The sequence below is a fragment of the Mesocricetus auratus genome, unplaced genomic scaffold (assembly GCF_017639785.1).
Source record: "Mesocricetus auratus isolate SY011 unplaced genomic scaffold, BCM_Maur_2.0 Super-Scaffold_100676, whole genome shotgun sequence".
In the NCBI taxonomy this organism is placed as follows: domain Eukaryota; kingdom Metazoa; phylum Chordata; class Mammalia; order Rodentia; family Cricetidae; genus Mesocricetus; species Mesocricetus auratus.
In genome coordinates, this window is record NW_024429266.1 from 39,403,103 (window position 1) to 39,425,332 (window position 22,230).

Here is a 22,230-nt window from a genome sequence, read left to right on the forward strand (position 1 = left end):
TTAAAGACTCATTTATTTTGCGTGAATGAGTGTTTGCCTGCATATATGTCTGTTCCCAGGGAGGTCAGAAGAGGCATGGAATCCCCCAGAACTGGAGTTACAGATGGTTGTGAGCCACCATGTGGGTTCTGGGAACCAAACTCAGATCCTCTGGAAGAGCAGTTAGTGCTTTTAACTAACTGCTGAGCCATCTCTCTAACCCCTACATGAATTTTTTTTCAGTCTTATATGTTGCTTGCTTGGGTATGTGTTCACATGTGTGTATGTGAGTATACAGGTGTATTCACTCACATGCAGACCAGAGGTTGACAGCGGGTGCTTGCCTCTGTTGCTCATGACCTTATTTTTTGGGAGTCTCTATATACACAGTGAGCTCACTGACGATTGATCAAGGCTTGCTGACTAGCAAGTTTCAGAGACCCATCTGTGTCTACTTCCCAGTACCAGGATTACAGACACACACCACATCCAGACACACACCACAGCCAGTCACACACCACATCCAGACACACACCACAGCCAGTCACACACCACAGCCAGTCACACACCACATCCGGACACACACCACATCCAGACACACACCACAGCCAGTCACACACCACATCCAGACACACACCACAGCCAGCCACACACCACATCCAGACACACACCACATCCAGACACACACCACAGCCAGTCACACACCACATCCAGACACACACCACATCCAGGCACACACCACATCCAGGCACACACCACAGCCAGTCACACACCACAGCCAGACACACACCACAGCCAGACACACACCACAGCCAGTCACACACCACATCCAGACACACACCACATCCAGGCACACACCACATCCAGACACACACCACAGCCAGTCACACACCACATCCAGACACACACCACATCCAGGCACACACCACAGCCAGTCACACACCACAGCCAGACACACACCACAGCCAGACACACACCATAGCCAGACACACACCACAGCCAGTCACACACCACATCCAGACACACACCACAACCAGACACACACCACAGCCAGTCACACACCACAGCCAGTCACACACCACAGCTAGACACACACCACAGCAAGACACACACCACAGCCAGACACACACTAAAACCAGTCACACACCACAGCCAGACACACACCACAACCAACCACACAAAACAGCCAGGCACACACCACAGCCAGACACACACCACAGCCACATACACACCACAGCCAGCTATATACCACAGTCATGCTCAGTCTTTTTCATAGGTACTGAAGATCTAAATTCAGGTACTCATTTTTTTTTCAGTTGCTTTACCAACTGAACCATTTCCCAACCCTGCTTTGTTTTTATAAAAGCATGTCTTGGGACTGGAGAGATGGCTCCACAGTTAAAAAACTTATGCCATGCCTGCTAAGGACCCAAATTCAGTTCCCAGCACCCACAGTAAGTGGCTCACAGCCTCCAATAACTCCAGCTCCCAAGGGACATACAAACATACATACATACATGCATACATACACATACTAAAAATAAGTACATAAAAACAAGTCCTGATACTTGTCAAATATTTGAAGCTTAATATTTTTTACTTTTTTATTCAGCTTATAGTTATATGAAAATAGTACTTTTTCTATTTTTTCCAAATATATTGTTGAAAAGTTAGGATATTTTTGTCAGATTTTGGGTTTTGTCTTTTTTTTTTTTTTTACTTTTAGTATATAAGCAAAACTTTTAGCATTTTAGGTGATAGCAAGATATGGAAGATTTGTTATGATTTAAAAAATAGCATGCCTTAGGTGTAGTGGCTCACACCTATAATATCAGCACTTGGAATACTGAGCAGGAGAATTGCCATGAGTTCACACCCCGCCTGGGCTACATAGTGAGCACCAGGATAACATGGATATTGTATTTGTGTTTGCTGGGGAGATATAAATGAATAGCTATTCCCCCATATTAGAGCACCAGTAACATTCAAAAGGAATGACTCTATCCAAATCCAGCTTAGTGAGGTTATTGGGCTTACTTCCAAGTGCATGAGTGCATTTCAGCCCAGCCTGGATGATGACCTCCAGTGCCCACATAGAGATCTTCCTTTAGTTAACCTTCCGCCGGCTCCTCCCAGGACCACGTGCACCTTCCTATGAGGGACTCCAGTCTTGGGAAGATCGTTTTGTGTGTACTCACAGTTGCTTTAATTAAGATGGTAATGACTGATAGGGTGTCTGGACAGCATTCCACAACACTGAGCTCAGAGAGAGCCCCTGTCTCAAAAAGCAAAATCAAAACAAAAGCTGAGACATAGTTCTCAGTCTCTTTGCAAATTAATCTCTTTGTGAAATCAGTACTCTACTTCAAGATACAGGATTGTACTTCAGACTTGCCACCGCCCTTTTAAAGTTCATCATGCTTTGCATCAGGTATGAGCTTGGCACTGAGGCGAGGAAACACCGCTAAAGACTGGGGGATTTTATTGAATATTTGCACAACTGCTTGATAAGCAGATTTTACCTTCAGAGCCTTCCTAGCCCTGGTGTGGGGGCTTGCAGCCAGTTTTGGTGCCAAGGGTTCCAAAGATCCTGTTTATCCTGTGCCCCTTGAGATTATTTCCAGTTCCTATGGCATACCTGTTCATACACACCTGTACACTGTGCCTCCTCCAAGTGTTGAACTTTGAGTAGTCTGTGAATGCAATGGATTGCAAGTCTGAGACCTAGGAGTAGCACATGTATATAAAACAGTTTCTCAAAGGTTCAGTTTTAGGTTGTATTTTTCTCGATGTAAATGACCAACTGAAGTGAGCAGAGGCTCTAGTTATGAATCTGAGTAGTTTAAAAGTGGGGAATGAGGCAGAGGCAGGCGGATCTCTGTGAGTTCGAGACCAGCCTGGACTACTAAGCGAGTTCCAGGACAGCCTCCAAAGCCACAGAGAAACCCTGTCTCGAAAAACCAAAAAAAAAAAAAAAAAAAAAAAAAAAAAGTGGAGAATGACTGTTACACACAGTTTGTGCTGGCTAGTTTTCTATTCACTTGACGCAAGCTAGTGTCATCTGAGAGGGAACCTCAGTTGAGAAAATGCCCTGACCAGATTGGCCCATAGGCAAGCATGTGGAGTGTTTTCTTGATTAATGAATGATGTGGGAGAGTCCAGTGTAAGCAGAGTTTTCCCATCCTGGCAGCCACTTCCCAAATAACCACAACTATCACTGTTCGGCCCATAGTTCAGGCTTGTTATTAGCTAACTCTTCCATTTAAATTAGCCCATGTTTCATATCTAACCTCTGCCATGTGGCTTGTGGCTAGTTACCTCATTTTCTACACGTCCTGCTTCCTCTAGTTCTGCTGGCAGCTCCTCTGACTCCACCCTCCTTCTCCCCAGTTCTTAGTTTGGTTGTCCTGCATATACTTCCTGCCTGGCTACCTGCCTGTTAGCTTTTTTAGTAAACCAATCACAGTGACAAATCTTCACAGTGCACAAAGGGATTATTCCACAGCAGTCCAGGCCACTGTGGGTGGTGCTGTCCCTGGGCTGGTGGTCCTGGGTTCTATAATAAAGCAGGCTGAGCAAGCGATGGGGAGCGAGTCAGTAAGCAGCTCCCACCCACCCCTCTGCTAACTGCATGGTCACAGCATCAGTCCCTGCCTCCAGGTTCCTGCCTTGAGTTTCTGCCCTGACTTCCCTGGATGATGGACTGCAAACTGTAAGATGAAATAAATCCTTCATCCCCACGTTGCTTTCGGCCATGATGTTTTATGACAGTAATAGAAACCCTGACTAGAACACAGTAATCATACAAAGCTACTAGCTTGCTTTCAGCAAATAATTGTAGCAGCCAAATTACAGGAGTCGGGTGAAAATTAACTATATTACCCGGCCACCTCATAACCAGTTAACAAGACAAATCTTAGGCTGATTTCTCTTGGCAAGCAATGACAACTTATTGGAGTTTGGTTAAACCCCAGGTTCTGTACTTTGAGGGTCTACAGCTGTGACCTGCAGGAGACAATCACTCGAGACAGGTAGGACACGCAGCAGCCTGTAACTCCAGCTTCAGGGCTCCTCCACTACCCTCTCCTGACTTCTTCAGGTACCCTTGCTCACATTCACACACCACCACCCCCACACACACATAATCAAAAGTAAGTCTTTAAACTCGGCAGTGGTGGCGCACGCCTTTAATCCCAGCACTGGGGAAGCAGAGGCAGGCAGATCTCTGAGTTTGAAACCAGCCTGGTCTACAAAGTGAGTTCCAGGACTACACTGAGGAACCCTGTCTTGAAATCCCCCCCAAAATAATAAATAAATAAATAAACGTAAACCTTTAAAGAGAGGAAACACTGGGAAAGACGGCCAGGGTCAGCTGGATAACCTGGACTGTACTGACTGTAATATTTTTCCTTGAGCCTTAGGTTTGGTTAGACCCTTTCTCTTCCCATAAACTACAGGAAGGTTTTGGGTGGTGGGCAACAAGCCAGGGGGAAGAGAGCAGAGGAGAATCACTAATCAGAATTAGTTAACATCGTCTACAAGGGAAAATAAGTTTCTTCAGCAAAGAATGCTAAAATATAGGACACAGTCTTAGTTGAAAATTATGCCCATTTGAGTCTAAAGCACAAGTCTCCATAATAAAATCTTTTCCAAGGACCAAGAAGTAAAAATAATTTTCTGATAAAATTGCTTTCAACAATTTAATGAACAATGCATAATAATGAGTTTATTATTCACTTCAAAGAATCAGAACTCACCATTAAAAATAAAAATGTGCGCAAAAAGATTGCTTTATGGCAGACTGTACCACATAAATAGTGGTGAAACAGCAACTTTTTGTTATTTTTTATAAAACAATATTCAGTATACATAAATCATTTAATAAATATTTACTCAGCCAGGCATGATAGTTTATGCCTGTAATCTCAGCACTCAGAAGGCAGAGAAAGGAGGATCATCACAAGCTGGAGGCCAGGCTGGTACACATAGAAGTAGTTCTAAGCCAGTCAGGTCTACAAAATGCAATCCTGTGTTAAAAATAAATAAATAAATATTAATAAGGTGAGCTTAACCTCATGGTGAAAACACCCACTGGGTATTTGTGGTATAATGAACAAAGTGGTAGTCATGGGAGTATTTTGACATGGGCAGATAAGAAAATCGTTATCTTTCCATATTTTCCATTCTTTCCTCATCTAGACAAGCACAGCCTTGGCCTCTGTTCTCATGCTTTCTTTCCGTGGAATAGCATGAGAATAATGGTTTGTGCTTAATGAACTTCACAATGATTCTGCATGGGGTACTTCGTTTTCATCCTCTAACAGTATAATATCTCAGTAGGTGCTGTTATGTGTCTTGTTTCCAAAAGAACAAAAAGTAAGGTTCCAGGAAACCCTCATCTCCTATAATAGAGCTTAGTTTCAAACCCATGCAATCTAGCCTTCAATCGCCCAGTACCTGGCCTCATCAATACTTCTTATGAGTGAGTGTATTCTCTACTGCCTTACCAACTAAAGCAAAACTCTAAAGTTTAAATACTGAGCTTGCTGCTGGAGAGATGTCATTATTATTAGTTTAAGAGTATTTGTTCTTGCAGAGTACTTGGGTTTAATTCCCAGCACCAATGTGGTGCCTCACAACCATCTGTAATTCTAGTCCCAAGGGACCCAACATCCTTTTCTGCCCTCTAGGGGCACTGTATATATGTGGTGGGCAAAATACGAACAGATGAAACGCCCCTACACATAAAATTTTGAAATCAATACAAACTTTATACCACTGGTAATATTTATTTGATTTATAGGATATTGACAGTACCTCTAAATGAGTCTTTGTAAACAATGAAAAACATCTCACTAACTTAGTTATGAACTTGACTCTCCTCTTCCCAGTTACAAGGCTCAGAACCTGGAGCAGGGTCAGGGAGAGATCTCTTTGATAGGACACAGGATAAACACAGAAATCACAAAGCAGCCAAGATCCTCACCAACAAAATGCAAGTAAAAAACAGAGAGGTCAGGGAGGTGACACTGCCAAATTTAATGACCTAAAACTTAACAGAACATTCCATGTTCCTGAGTGTCCTTTAGTAGCTACTGTGTCTAAGCCATGCTGAGATCTTCGAGGCTGACACTAGGAGCAAAATCTTAGGGAAGCTATTATTGTATGGTAAAATTAATAAACTTCAGCCGGGCGTTGGTGGCGCACGCCTTTAATCCCAGCACTCGGGAGGCAGAGGCAGGTGGATCTCTGTGAGTTCGAGACCAGCCTGGACTACCAAGCAAGTTCCAGGACAGCTTCCAAAGCCACAGAGAAACCCTGTCTCGAAAAAAAAAAAAAACAAAAAAACAAAAAAATTAATAAACTTCAATAAATTATATTTGCATTGCTTGAAACACACAGTACTTTCTGACCAACTCTGCTTCTTAATTTCCTGAAAATATTGTCAAATTTCAACTTTTAATGAAATCTGTACTTTAGCATTGTCCCTTAAGCTAACAAATGCCTAATAAATACGCAACAGTGTATAGAGTTGAAAATAGGCTCATCTACATCATTCTCAATAGTGATTGTCTATTGTCTTCGTCATCATTGATCAATTTTTCCATTCATCCATTACTTCAGGTATTCAGCAAGCTTTTGTTGATAAGTAGCAATTTAGGATGAATCACTTTCATCTTTATTATTTAAAGCAAGTTTTTAAATCATGTTGCCACCCAACCATAGGATGAGTAGCCGTAGGGAAAAGAAGATATCTTCAACTGGGACATGATAAATTTGAAGTGTCTGTTTGACAGGCAGTTGTAAGTGCATGACTCTGGACATCAAATGAGGCCAATTATAAAAGACTTGAGCATTACCAATCACCAAAAATGATACTTATGGTCACAATATAGTGGGGGTGGCACATACCTTCAATCCTGGCACTTGGGAGATAGAAGCAGGAGGGTCTCTGTGAGTATGAAGCCAGCCTGGTCCACAAAGCTTGTTCCAGGACAACCAAGGCTATACAAAGAAATCCTGCCTCAAACTGCCAACCCTCCCCCCAAAAGTGGTTCTTAACCTGAAGACTTGGTACTCCTACAGAAATCTACCAAGTTACTTCAGGATGTCCATGTCACCCTAAATTAATCAATTAAATTTACATCTGTATTCACAAATTAAACACATAGGAAACAAGACAGCACTTTACTAGGTCATTTTATGAAGTTTCTTTTTTTAAAGATTTATTTATTATGTATGCACTGTTTTGTCTGCATGTATCCTTGCAGGCCAAAAGAGGACGCCATATCTCATTATGGATGGTTGTGAGCCACCTTGTGGTTGCTGGGAATTGAACTCAGGACCTCTGGAAGAGCAGCCAGTGCTCTTAATCTCTGAGCCAGCTCTCCAGCTCCCTATGAAGTTCCTTTTATTCTCCCAAATAATTACAGTGAACTCTGTACACAGGCAAAGTAGACATCCACTCCCGTGGGGTAATTATAAAAATGTCTCTACTTCACCATGTCTCCTGCCACTCACTGTACACTAGTGCTCCAAGGACCAGTCCTTTTGGAAGCAAGTACATGATACCTGATTACATTTCATGGAATGTGAGCCTCATTACCTATATAAATGATTACAGAAATATTGTTAATCCATATGATAGCGTTTATGTCTTTTTTACTGAAAGTAGTTTTTCCATACAATATATTCTGATTATAATTTCCCCTCTGCCAACACTTCCCAGATCCTCCCAGAACTCCCCACCCACCCAAATCCATGTCCTTCCTTTGTCTCTCTCATTAGAATACAAACAGGATTCTAAATAATAATAAAATGAAATAATAACAAACAAACTGGAATAGGATAAGACAAACAAAAGTACTCAAAGAAAAAGAATAAAAAATTGACACATTTGCACACACAGAAATCCCATTAGAAGCACACCATCAGAAACTATAATATATTTGCAAAAGACCTGTAAGGGGAAAGGAAGAAAGGAAGGAAAAAGGAAGGGAGGGGGAAAAATTAAAGGAGTGCCCAGAAAAAGCATTATGAGACAAGGAACCTCAAAGAGGCCATTGAGTTCATTTTGTGTTGCCATCTACTGCTAGGAATGGGGTCTGTCCTTAAGAGTAGTTGTGTATCTAGTGAGACTCCACTGAAGAAAACAGGCCGTTCTCAATTGAAGATAGCTTCTGGGTTAGGGATGAGGGCTTGTGTCCACTTCCTCTATCAGTGCTGGAACCTTCTGTGCATGGAGACTGCCTGCTGCCACAGTCTCCATGACTTTTGTGTGTCAGTCCTGCTGTGTTTAGAAGGCCCTGTTTCCTTAGTGGCCTCCATCCCCACTGGCTCTTACAATCTTTCTGCCTCCTCTTTCACATGCTCCCTGATTCCTGAGGGTGGGGATTTGATAGAGACATCCCATGTAGGACTAAGTGCCACAAGGTCTCTGTACATTGTCCTGTTGGGGGTCTTCTGGCCCCCCCCACGTACTGTAGGAGAAAGTTTCTCTGGTGATGGCTGAGCAAGACACTGATGTGTGGGTATAAAAGACTGTCATCAGGAGTCACTTTATTGCTATGCTCCTTTAGCAGAACAATTGTAGTCACTGGCCTATCTAGTCTCATGTTCCTGGCCACCCAAGAAGTGTCATGCATGGGTTCCATCTCAGGGATTGGGCCTTAAATTCAGTCAGATGTTGGCTGGTTACTCCCATAAACTGTGTGCCACTTTCGCAGTAATGTATCTTGCATGCAGGTCATCATTGGAGACTGCAGGGTTTGAAGCTGGGTTGGTGTTTACCTTTCTCTCTGGTAGCATGCAGAGTACCTCCTAGTATTACAAGTACTAATCAATAGGGGTGGAAGACACCAGCTCAACTTCATGTTCATTGAGTTATACAGATATGATGACTCTTTGACAACTCTTTTTAATTTAAAGAAATATATCTTAGATACTTAATTGCATCATTTAATACTAACAATCTGCTCAAAGCTTGTAGTCATAGGAGATTTTTAATGAAAAAATGCCCTGGAAGAAAGAGACTCCAAAGATATCAGTTTGTCTTGATTTGTTTTCCCATTACTGTCACTAAAGCAATTTAAGGAAAAGAGGTTTGTTTGGCTCACAATTCCAAGTTACAGACCATCATGGTGGGGAAGTCACTGCCACAGGAATTGAGAGAACATGTCATCCTTTATGAAGAGCAGAGAGCAATGAATTAATGCATCTGATTCTCAGCTTGCCTTTCCCATTTCATATACTCTAGGATCCCTCGCCCAGGGAACTGTCCAACTCATAGTTAGTGTGGATCTTCGCACATAAATCCATGTAACGAAGATAATCCCAATAGACATTCTCAGAGATTGACCTCAATCTAGACAACTCCTCACAAGCATGCCCATAGGCAATTGGTATTAACCTTCACAAAAAGATTTAACATTTTTGTCACTTTTTATTTTAATTTTAAATAGCCTGCTCCACATGTCAATCCCAGCTCCCTCTCCCTCCCCTACTCCCGCACTCCCCACCCCCCCCCCAGCCTCCCACCCTATTGCCAATTCCTTCCACATAGGGGATATCTAGAGTCTGACATTTCCCTCAGGGTAGGGTCAAGGCACTCCCCTAAGAGTCCAGGCTGAGAGAGCATCCCTCTTTCTGCTATGGGCACACGATAACTGTTTGTATTCCAGGGATAGACACTGATCCACAGCTCAGGGCCCCACAGGTTGCCCAGGCCTTCTAGCTGACACCCACATTCGGGGGGGGGGGGGGGGGGTCCAGATCAGTCCCATGCTGGCCTCCCTGCTGCGGGTCCGGGGTCCAAGAGCTCTCCCCTGTTCAGAGCAGCTAAGACTTAGCATTTTAGCTGTTTCTTTTTACTTTTCATGTGAACTAAATTAAATTTTAACTTACAATAGACTCATTTCTGTTGGGCAGTGCTGATTTAGAAGCCACATGGGAGAAATGACAGACGGCCGCATTTAAAGCTTGAATTGGCCTATGCTACAGCACTTTGTCTTATTTAAAGATTTAAGCTTCATCACCCCAAATCCTTTAGAGTCCAAATCAGTGCAGTGAGTGGGCAATCCGGGACTTAGGGACAAATGTATTCCATGTTCACCTAGGAACTCAGGTTGCTGTCCCATCAACTGAAAGGTCCCATGTGACAACAGGCTCACCAGTGTCATAAAAAACCCAGGCAGCCTGAAGGTAGATAGTAGAGAGGAGGAAAGCCAGCAGCTTCCTTTGAAAGGGATGTGAACAGGAAGTTGAACGTCTCTTCACATCCTTTTCTAATGGAGTTATGAACTGGTCACATCTCGTTACAAGGCTTGGGATTTGATTCTCAGTGAGCCTAACCTTAAACTCAAGGGAATCTGTAACTTGGAAGGAGAACAATAGTCACCGGGAGTCACTTGGCAGTCCATACCAAGTCCTGATTTGGTGTCCTTCAGCCATGCTTACTTGGTAAGGTGTAAGCGGGAATTTTTGATACATTCATAGACATTTAAAAAAATGGATTAATTGTGAAAAGCAATCCCATCAAAATATTATTGTATATAGTTTGTTCATTGAAACTCCTAGCGCTGAAGAAAAATAACGGGATCCTGGAGAATTCACTCATTATTTTTGCTAGGAAAAGCTAATAGTTGCAAAAGGAGTCATTTTTTATCATCATGACTTTCTTTTCTCTCTGCATGAGATGCGCAGAGATAATGTGTTACTGGAAGTGCAGTGAGGCAGCTTCCCTTGTGAGTATCTAAGTCCCATGGTGATGAGAGAGGCAGTTAGTAAACAGTAAAAGCTATATCAGTAATTGCAGGGGCTCCTAGGATGGTAGCATAAACAGATCTGCAGGACAGTTATTTACTGTTCCAACTTTGGAAAAGGGGAGTCTGTTAGAAGTTGATAAGAAAGCTTAGTAGTCTGCAAAATTGGTTGATATATTTAATAATAGATTTGGGGAGAATGCATGGAAATTATTAGTGTTGTCAACCAAGGAAACAAGGATGTGTATTTGTTAAATGGAAGTCTTTCTCCATCGTATCATTTCCCTAAGGATGCCAGGGAACCTGGAGTTCAGAAACCTACAAAGCTTATTAATGTTTTCATTAATGATACATGCTAAAACTATGCAGACCAGCACAGGACACTAACCACATGTGGCCATTGAGCATTTGAAATATAGTTAATTGGTAAGTGCAAACATACTTTGGAATTTTCTTCCAAGATACTAGATTTCTAAAGACTTGTTAAAAGTGTAAAATAAGGTCATTGATGTGGATCAACAGGTAAAGTCACCTGCTTCCAAGCCCAATGACCTGAGTTTAGTTCCCAGAACCCACATCGTAGAAGAGAACTAGCTCCCGAAAATTGTCCTCTGTCCTCCACACTCATGCTGTGGCAGTGTATGCCCATACACATACACACCACACAAAATGAATAAATAAAAGTGTACCTTTAAAATAAAGTAAAATCATGATTTTTAACATTGATTAAATGTTTGCCAGGCATTGGTGGCGCACGCCTTTAATCCCAGCACTCGGGAGGCAGAGGCAGGCGGATCTCTGTTAGTTTGAGGCCAGTCTGGTCTACAGAGCGAGTTCTAGGACAGCTTCCAAAATAATACAGAGAAACCCTGTCTCGAAAACAAACAAAAAAACATTGATTAAATATTTAAATGACTATTTTAGATAGATTGGGTTAAGTAAACTTTCATCACTAAATTTTACCTGTTTTTACTTTTCATGTCAAATTAAATTTTAGATTATGTGAGATTCAGTTCTGTTGGGCAGTGCTGATTTAGAAACTACATTAGAGAAATGATAGATCACTATATTTACAAGTTCGAATGGCCTGTTCTACAGCACTTTGTCTTTTCCCAAAGACCATAAAAATTAAGTTCTCCACCCTAAAATCCATGAGACTCCACACCAACGCAAGACCAATGCTAGCGTTTCCAGGATTACTGGTGTTGGGTTAAGTCTTCTCTAATGATGAATGTTTTTCTATTCTGCTCAATACTAACCAGTTATAACTATTCCAATTATTAGAAAGCCCTTTCTCACACTGGGAAGAAATTTCTTCTTTGTACTTTCAATATCTGAGACTTTTTTCTTGAACATAATTAAGTCTAACCCTTCCATTAATTAGACTTTCTGTTGTAGAGAGAAGTACCTGAGGGAAACAATTTAATGAAATGAAGTATTTTGGGTTTTGTTTTGTTTGTTTATTTTTGTTTTGGCTCCTTCTTTTGGAGGTTTCAGTCAGTGGTCTCTGGCTCCATTACTTTTATGTCTGCAAGGCAGAAGCCTTGAGGCCTTCCTTCAAGTGATTCACTCTAGAGGAGATGGTCTCTTAATGATGTATCTCTAGTCTATTTGTGGGACTCCTAACAATGGGAGAAGGGACTGTCCCTAATGCTTTGGCTGACTCTTGGGAACCTATTCCTTATAGCAGATTGTCTTGCCCAGCCTTAATATAAGGAGGTGCTTAGACTTACAACAACTTGATATACTGTGCTTTATTGATACCCATGGGAACCCTGCCCCTTTCTGAACAGAAACAGAGGAGGAGTGGATGTGTGTGGGGGGAATGGGAGGAGAGTAGGGAGAGGAAACCGGTCAGGATGTAAAATAAATAAATGAATAAATTACACCTGCCAGGTCATTCCCTGCTGTTTTCTGCCTGACTCAGAAACTTTTCTTCCCCACTTAATAAAGGATCTCTTTGTGAAGAAAAAAAAAAGGATTATGTCTCTATATAAAGTCTGTAACTATTCATTTAGTGTGTGTGTTGGAAGCATTGAGCACACTCTACCTACAGTCTTGCTGTAGGGATGTTGTGATTACAGATGTGCACCACCACAGCTGGCTTTGCATGTGGGATCTGGGATGGACACAGGCTGTCAGGCTTGTTCTGCTAGTGTCTTCATCAGCCAATATGTTCCCCACAAGAGCAATAGCTAGTGGTGCATTCATCTGTTAGTACTTAGTTTTTGTGTTTGACAATATTCTTTCTTTTTTAAGAATGTTACTTTATTTTTAATTATGCATGTGGACATGAGTGCAGTTTCCTGCAGAGGCAGAGATGTTGGAACCCCAGGAGCCAGAGTCACAGGTGGTCATGTATCTGCTCACACACCACCTGAGAGCCCTCTGTTTTGTCCCTCATCTGTTTTCTCTAGTTAATCCAATGATCATATGTTAGCAGGAACCAATGGAATCTTTTGAAAACCTGGGATCTGAACTCAAATTTACATACTAAGTTTTCTTGAAATTCTGACATTTTCTTTTTCAGTTCTTCATCTTAATTCAAATAAATACTTTTCAGTCTTTCTTCCTTGCCACCTTTCCATGCTTTTAGGAGTAGTGTGTGTGTGTGTTATTGTTTGTATATTTTTTAATTTACTTTTTACATTCCAATCCCAGTTCCATCTCCCTTCTTTCCTCCCACTCTCCCCACTCCCCTCCCTCCTCCCATCTGCCCCTCAGAGAGGGTAAGGCCTCCCCTAGGAAGTCTACTAAGTCTGTTCCATCACCTAGTTGAGGCAGGACCAAGGCACCTCCCCTCTCCCACACATCCCTGTGTCTAGGCTGGACAAGGTATCTCTCCATATAGAATGGGCTCCACTAAGTCAGTTTGTAGATTAGTGTTAGATCTTGGACACATTACCAGTGGCCTCATATATTGTCCCATTCACACTATTGTCACTTATATTAGTTAGGTCTTATACAGGCTCCCCATTTGTCAGACCTGAGTCACTGATCTCTCACTAGCTCTGGTCAGCTGATTCTGTGGGTTTTCCCATCATGGTCTTGATTCCTTTGTTCATATTATCGATCCTCCCTCACTTCAATTGTACTCCAGGAGCTCAGCCCAATGGCTAGCTGTGGATTTCTGCATTTGCTATAAGTATTATTTATATAAGTACTGTATAAGGTCTTTGGGGTGGTTTTAATACTGCCCCACCCCACCCCTGCAAATATGTCAATGCTCTTTCCCCATAACTGGAAACGCGGTCTTGGTTAGATAAAGAATCTCTGCAGATAAAACTAAATGGAAGATCTCAAGATGCGCTCACTCCAGGTTCTCCAGCTGGGCCTTAGCACACTGACGAGGAAAGCAGAGATGGGAGATGTACAGCCACCCTCGTGCCGCCAATACTTGGATTCAGAGTTCCTTTTGGTCAAGGTAGCCATTATATTTTCTTGGTATGGAATTAGATCGCAGCTGCAATGTCACCTTTCTCAGGCACAAATCTTGCTCTTCACTCATCCGTTACCCTAGCAATTCGAGCCCATGATCCATTGCTCTTTGAAAACAGTAACTTAGACTAGAGCATCCCAAACTGATATCTTGAAAAGTTATGAAGGACATAAATGAAAGCTACCTGCAACTTCCAAAAGGCCAGGTGTGGTGGTGGCACACACTTTTAATCCCAGAACACAGGAGTCAGAGGCAGGTGAACCTCTGTGAGTTGAGGTCAGCCTGGTTTGTACAACAAGTTCCACAATAGTCATGACTGGGTTTTTTCACCAAAATAAGGTTCAGGAATTTTGAATATTGTTCTTGGGTGAATATTGTTCTGAGTTCAGATAAGTTTGGAAATATTGTCACTTTCTATGTCGTCTTTCCCTCACTATAGCTAATTGGAGATCAATGCCTGCTCCAAATTAGACCTCACAAATTCTCTGTCCCAGGGATTTTTTGAGATGTATTTCATGTGTATGTGTATGTATTTGTGTAAAAGAGGAGGGTCAATAAGTATGTATGTTCCACAGCTGTCTTGTACATGTAACAGTCAGAGGACAACCCTCAGAGCTGGTTCTTCTACCATGTAGGTTCTGGAGAACAAACTTCAGGTTTTGTGGCAAGAGCCTTTTTTTTTTAATCTGATGAGTCTTCTTGCTTTCCCAAGTCCCCTCTTTTTGACCAAGGTTTAAGTAGTGTCTCACTACACCTGTAGTAGCTCTGCTGAGACAGATTAGCCTCTAGTGTATCGCATTTTATCTGGGCATCTAAAAAAGGCCGAGAGAACAGGGCCAATAAACGCTAGAGGCCTGGGGCTGGAAATCAAAGATGCAGTGAGATAATAGAGAGAGAAGCAAACTTCCCAACTACCCCACATCCTAGCGCTAATCAGGATAGGCAGAGTGTGTTAGCTCTGGGGGCCAGCACGATGATAATAAAAGGAAGGGTTTGTTTGGCTCTTAGTTCGGAAGGTTTCAGTTCCATGGTTGATTGACTCTGTTATTCTGCGGCCGGTGAGGCAGTGGCTGGAAAGTGGGTTGGGGGCAAGAGGTGTTCACTTTGCGGCTTCAGGAAAGCAAAGAAACGGAAGAGGAGGGGCTAGGACCTCCGACATCCCCTCCATGGCAGCCCTTCCAGCAGGCTCCATTCCACTGCCTGAAGATCAAACCCTTAATGAGGCGCGAGCCTTTTAGGGGACACTTCAGACCCAAACTGTAACAAGGAGACAAACCTAAAATGTGACAGTCTCCTCTCTGAAAGCTTTTACTGCAGCACTATTGCTTCTGGTGAAGATTTTTCGAAGAAGTTTCTCAGTGGCAGCCGTCTGTAAAGGATCACCAGTTTTAATTAAGTGTAACCAAGTCTATGCTACTATGATGAGTATTCCGTAGCTGGGAGAAAGAGATGTAAAGGCATACCATTCCGATTTTTATGGGTTTGCTGAATTACAAAGAGGATCTTTGAATCTCTTCTGTTCATAGAAACATATTTAGGTGCTTTTTGCTTATACGTGTTATTTGCTTTGGCTTTTTGTTTGTTATTGCTTTTATTGCTTTTGGCTTACATGTTTAATCCCATCTCCTTAATAGAACCTAGTAACTTTATCTTAAGGTAACTTTTTCCCTAACAAAAAGAAATTTCTATTTTTTATGGCTTTAAACATTATTTGGCATTAAAAAGAAGTCATTTGGGCACCAAAAGATACTACGCAGGTGAAAAATTTTAAACTCAGCATGTTTTTCAGACTTCAAATACCATCTGTTGTGTTTCCACAGCATGGAATGACATGCTTTCTGAATATGAGTCTTCTTGTATTTTTAATTTATTAAAGTGTATCAAGAAATGGAAACGGGCTAAACTGTCTTTCATAGCAGACCTCAGTAATACACAGCTGGAAATACAACTCCAGCATTCATATTCCCACCTGGAAAGTCTGTCGTATCTTGTCATGTTTGGATGCCTGGCTTCTCTTGATAGGAGGAGTGTGCCAGCAAAGTGGCTTGGAAGGTGCCATAGAGAAATATGAGAGGCAACATCAGAATGTCATCCACATTTTTAAAAAAATATACTACTCATTTTTGAGATTTTCATCATTGTTTACAAAGAGTTTTGATCATATCTCTACCCTGACTTCCCTCCTCCAATTCCCCTGTGGTTCCCCTAACACATCTCCCTCCCAAATTCATCTCTTCTTCCGTTTTTTATTTTTCTGAAATAAAGAAAAATTCACTTACTGGATGGTGGTGGCATACATCTTAACTCAGCACTCAGGAGACAGAGGAAGTTAGATTTCTGAGTTCAGGGCCAGCCTGGTCTACTGAGAAAGTTCCAGGACAGTCAGGGCTACACAGAGAAACCCTGTCTCAAAAACAAAAACAAAAAACAAAAAACAAAAAAACACCACAACCACCACTGACAATAATAATAATTCACTGTATCCAGTTGGGGATGTCCACATGTACCTGGGTGTGAGGCCATCTACTGGAGCATGGATAACCTACTCCCAAAGAAAATTGACTGCTTCCCCACAGAGGCCATCAGCTGCCAATAGCTCCTCAACTACAGGTGTCCCCTCATGAGCCCTCTCCCATCTGTGCAGGTATTTTGACTGGCTTGATCTTGGGCAGGTCTTGTGCAAGTAACCGCAACCTGAGTGAATTCCTGGGTCAGCAGCTGTGGCATGTCCACGGGATATTTCGCAGCACTTTCTCATCTTTGGGCTCTTACGTTCTTTCTGCCCCTTCTTCCAAAGAGCAGAGTCTGTTTCTGCTGGATGTTTATAAGCTCCTGATTTGTTTATAGGTTCCTGACATTTTTTTAAAGATTTATTTTACTTCCTGGTATGTGTATGTATGTTTATGGACCATGTATGTGTCTGATGCTTACAGAGGCCAGATTGTGTAACTGGAATTATCAGTGGTTGTGAACCACTGAGTGGGTGCAGGGAACTGAACCCAGGTCCTCTGCAAGAGCAGCCAGTGCTCTTAACCCATGAGCCATCTCTCCAGCCTCTGCCCTTCTACTGTTACTCGTTCTTTTCCTTGGAAGCCTCACCCAAGGAAACACCAGCTAAATGCCTTAACAGGCTTCCCCAATTGATTCCTGCTGCTTGTTTTGAGTATTTGATCTAATAGTATTCTGATATCTGTATCCGCCTGTCATCACTTACTACTTATATTTTGTTTTGGCTTACATGCATCTGATAAACTCCTCACTCATTCAAAGCCCAAAGTCTGACTGTCGTAAGTCATTTTCCAGAGCAGAGAGTACACATCTTCATCCTTTAATCACGGCATAGAGTGATCCAGAGCAGAGAGTACACATCTTCATCCTTTAATCACGGCATAGAGTGACAGATAGAGAAAGCCACAGCTACCATTGCAAGTCCACTGGTCCAGCCTGGCCTTCCCACTTCACCAGCTTTCTTCAGGGGTTTTTCATGTGTATATCTAATATTCTTATGATGTTTCTTAAAACATAGCTGTGGTTTCCCCACATAAATAAAATCTGTTAACACATCTTTCTAAAGTTGCTACACCCCAAATCACTACATATTGGAAATAAAATAGCATGGCAGAGATGCACATGGCTTTTCTTGGTGATTTGAAGTTTGTGACAACTGTGAGATTGGAGAGCACAGGCTTCCTGAGGTCTGGATGGAGACTGTGAATCCACTTCATGTAGATGAATAAGTAGGCTCTGTCTTGCTTCGAATAATGACACCCCTCTCCTCTATGTAGTAGTGAAGTGACTGTCATCCCTAGAACAAAGTCACTTATCTCAGTGATGTCCCAAGGCAGAACACCCATGGCATAGTTGTTATCCAGAAGGTAAGAGTCTGGAGGAAACATAATTTGTAATACTTGCTCTGTCAGTCATTGTTCTTGGCTTAAGAAATTAATTTCAAATTCCAGTGACTGTGAATGTGTTCTTAGAAAGCCTAAGATCCGGCTTGAAGAAGTTGTACTATCAACTCTAGAGGAGGAACATTGCTGCTGGCCATCTGTCCCTGCCATTGTGAGAGCTGGCTGTCACTCTGCTAAGCAAGCATGCTCAGTGGATTTGCAATAGGTAGCCAGAGCCTAAATCTTTGGAATTGGAATTCCTGTGTGTGTCTCACTGCTAGAGTATACCCATGCCCTTAGATGTAAAGAACAGTGCAAAAGGAAGCTACTGACTTTGAACTCAAAAGCAGGTAGATTCCTTGGGCATGGAAGCACACATTTAGGATCCCAGAACTCTGGACGCTTAGACAGGGGGAATCAAGGGTTCAGAGCCATCCAGGACAACATAATGAAATCTTTATTCAACAAAACAAAACAGAAGAACAAAAAAGATGGTGAATTTTTAAGCTCTTCTCCCTCACAAAAGAGAATATTAATAAGCTGCTGGGCAGACAAAAAGTATAATCAAGTCCAATACAGCTGTGTAATGCCAGATTACATAAACCTTTCATAATACAGTTAACAATTCTTCATTAACAGTTGTTGGAGCATTTAAAGCTATTTGGGGGGAGAGACTCAAACTAATACACCCTTTGCTAAGGAGTTACGACTGGCAGTTGAGGTCTGTTGCAGAAGGGAAGAGTCCTTTTTCATTGGCATTGTGGCCACTGTAGGTTGACTATACTCCCATGGGTGTCTCTGTATGACAGCACTAATTAGAATCAGTGGCCTCCTTAAAAAAGAGGAAAAGAAATTAGGAGGAGAACATGAAGTGTCCACAAGAAGTTTAGGAGAACAGGTAGTAGATATGATCAAAATACATTGTAAACATGTATGAAATTTTCAAATAATAAATTTATTGTATAAAATATTTTAAAATACTTGATTTAAAACATTTTAGATTGTCAGATGTGGTAGTGGCCATGCCTTTAATCCCAGCACTGGGGAGGCAGAGGCAGGCAGATCTCTGTGAGTTCAAGGCCAGCCTGGTCTACAGAGTGAGTTTTAGGACAGAGAGTGCTGTTACACAGAGAAACCCTGTCTTGGATTTATTGAGGTAAGATTTACATAGGAGAAAAATGGATACTTTTATACCCTTTAACCTTCTTAATACATAGTTTAATGAGTATTGACATTACACAGTCATAGTGCAGCCACTATAATCAGCTTAACCTGAAATTTCCTCATGTGCCGTTGCCCAGCCAGCCCTTCACCGTAATCCCAACTGCTGGCAGCCAGTGATCTACATTTTCTTGCTGTGATGATATGAATGTTCCCCATAGGCTCCTGGATTTGAACACTCGGTCCTGTTGGTGGCACTATTTGGGGAGGTCATGGAGGTTTTATAAGGTGAAGCTCTGCTAGAGGAAGTTCATCACTGTGGGTGAGCTTTGAGAGTTTATAATCTTACCTTACTTCCTGTGTGTGCCCTCTGCTTCCTGTGTTGAGATGTGACCTCTCAGCTTCCTGCTCCTGTAGCTTTGTTTGCTCACCTTTATAGACATCTGGCTCTCTGGAAACATAAGTCAAATTAAACGCTTACTTAAGTTGGCTTCGGCCAAGACATTTTATCACAGTAACAGAAAAGTACCGCCTACACCATATCAGCTGGTTTTGCATAGTTGTTACTAGAAAAATGGGGAGAATAGGAGGAAAGGGTTCATGGATTTGGAAGCTCCAGTCCATAATGACAAGGGTGGCCAGGTAATGCAGCTTACCACCTGGCCAACAGGAAGCAGACAGAGCTACAACAGGGAGATGTGTCAAGTTATACCCCCCAAGGACATGATTCCAATGTTTTTTTTTCCTGCAACTTAGCCCCACCTTCCACATTCTACTACCTTGTAATCAATTAAAAAATTTAATCCATTTAGGTGTTAAAATATTTATTACTTACTGGGAGGTAGTGGCTCATGCATTTTGGAAGCAAAGGCAGGCAGATCTCTGTGAGTTCAAGGCCAGTCTGGTCTACAGAGTGAGTTCTAGGACAGCCAGAGCCACACAAAGAAACCCTGTTTCCAAAACAAAGCAAAACAACAGAAACCCAAATATATATGTATATGTGTGTATTAGAGACTTCATAATCCAATCAGTTGTCTCTAGTCATGCTCTTATGGACACACCCTGTGGTACAATTTGCTAATCTCTGATGTATGTCTCAATTCAAGGAAATGAACAATCAAATTAACAGTCAGATTTCCCCACATCATATAAAAACAATCACACAGTATGTAGCCTTTTATGTTGTCTAGTGCTTTCCACTCTTCCAAGTTACTCCGAGATTCATTCTTGTTACTGGGCATATCAGTGGAACATTCCTTTTTATTGTTGTGTAGTGTTCCATGCCACGGATGTGCCTCAGCTCCATTGTCAATTCCCCAGATGAAGGACATTTAGGGATATCTGACTCTTGAAAGTTACAAAGATGACGACCATAGGCACATGGGAATAAGTGTTTATATGAAAAAGGGATTTCATCTCTCTATAGATATCTAGGGGTAGTATTACTAACTCAGATGATTAACTCTATAATGGTAAACTGTTCTCCAAAATGACTATGACATTTTGCATTATCACCAGTGAGGGCTGAGAGTCATGGTATCATCCTCATCAGTTCTCAGTTTTGTTTTCAGCTTTAGCTATAATGCATATTAAAAAACAATATGGATCACAAGCTAAGCACTGTTGCATACTACTGTAATCCCAGCACCCAGGAAGCAGAGGCAGGAGGATAATGAGTATGAGGGCCAGCCAGAGCTACAAAAGGGCACCCTCTTTCAAAAAACCAAGAGTTGGAGAGGTGACTCAGAGAGAGAGAGAGTGTTCACCTAACATGTGCAAAGCCCCAGCTTCAGTCCCCAGCACCACAGAGCTAATCCTGGATGGAATGCCAGGATAGGAAATAAAACTGGACTATAGCACAGGATACTGAGGGAAGTGGTACTCTTTCCTTCTTCCTTGCTTTCCTTGGGATATATCATCTGCTGGAACACAGGCAAGGAATAGGGATGAAATAGTAACACTAATGAGCTGAATTCAGAGTTGCTTACCTGAGAACCCACCCACACAAAGGTCCGAAAACCCTTAGAAAGGAACTAGAAGAGATGTCTTGTACCATGCTTTTCTTTATCCAAAAGCCTTTGGAATTTTGAAGGACTCATGCCTTTGCACATGTAAGAGAGGAAATACAGCCAGTAGAAACCTAGGAGGTTAATACCAGCTTGTACATTCCCCCCATCAAACCTGCTGTCTTTCGATGATTCTTTACTTTCTCTAAATTCCGGGTCTGTTCTTTGTATTGGATCTGTTCATCTAGGTAGTGATTTGACTTTGTTCCTGGGTTCCACACCACACCTTAGCTGCTGCCCTTCCCCTCCTTGAACAATTTCTGCTATGAAAGTAATTCCCCTAGCTTTGGGTCTGCTCATATCAGCATTGTGACACTTCTTATTGGCCTCAGACCCAGGCATGTCTTCCTCCTCCACCACCACCCCCAGCTCCTGCCTGAGAGCGTGGGACTTGACGTTGCTAACTTGGATAGAAACAAAGATAAGTGAAGCAAGTGTATAGATGAAATGAGACCAGGAGAACAGCTAGTATACCAGATGACAGAAGTATGCCAAAGATTTCCATAAGCTAGAACAAAGAACTAATATTAACCAATATAGGGGCTGGAGAGATTGCTCAGTGGTTAGAGCACTGGCTTCTCTTCCAGAGGACTTGGGTTCAATTCCCAGCACCCACATGGAGGCTCACATCTGTCTGGAGTTCTAATTCCAGAGGGCCCAACACCCTCACACACATGCAAGCAAAACACCAATGTACATAAAACAAAACTAAATCATTAAAAAATTTTAATTAACCAATACAAACTATAACTGAGTAGAATTTTGAGCTTAGGATGGGAAATCATGAGTTTCTGCTGCTACAGATGAAAGTGCCACGTAAGTGACAGAAAAGCAGATTATGTTGCACATGAGTCCGTTGAATGGTGCACTAAATAGTGCTGTGCCCCCAAACCCATAATAATTAACACAGTCCTCCTCCCCAACTTTAATGTGGT

At 42.1% G+C, this 22,230-nt stretch overlaps 1 long non-coding RNA gene across 2 annotated transcripts in view; it reads left to right on the forward strand.

Annotated features, from left to right (window-relative positions):
• Window positions 1–22,230, forward strand: part of LOC106021230 — a 34,230-nt gene that overhangs the window by 5,914 nt on the left and 6,086 nt on the right. For both annotated transcript variants that reach the window (XR_005873732.1, XR_001196551.3), the window contains exon 2: window positions 19,451–19,551. This is a non-coding gene — a long non-coding RNA (uncharacterized LOC106021230). The remainder of the gene's footprint in view (window positions 1–19,450; window positions 19,552–22,230) is intronic.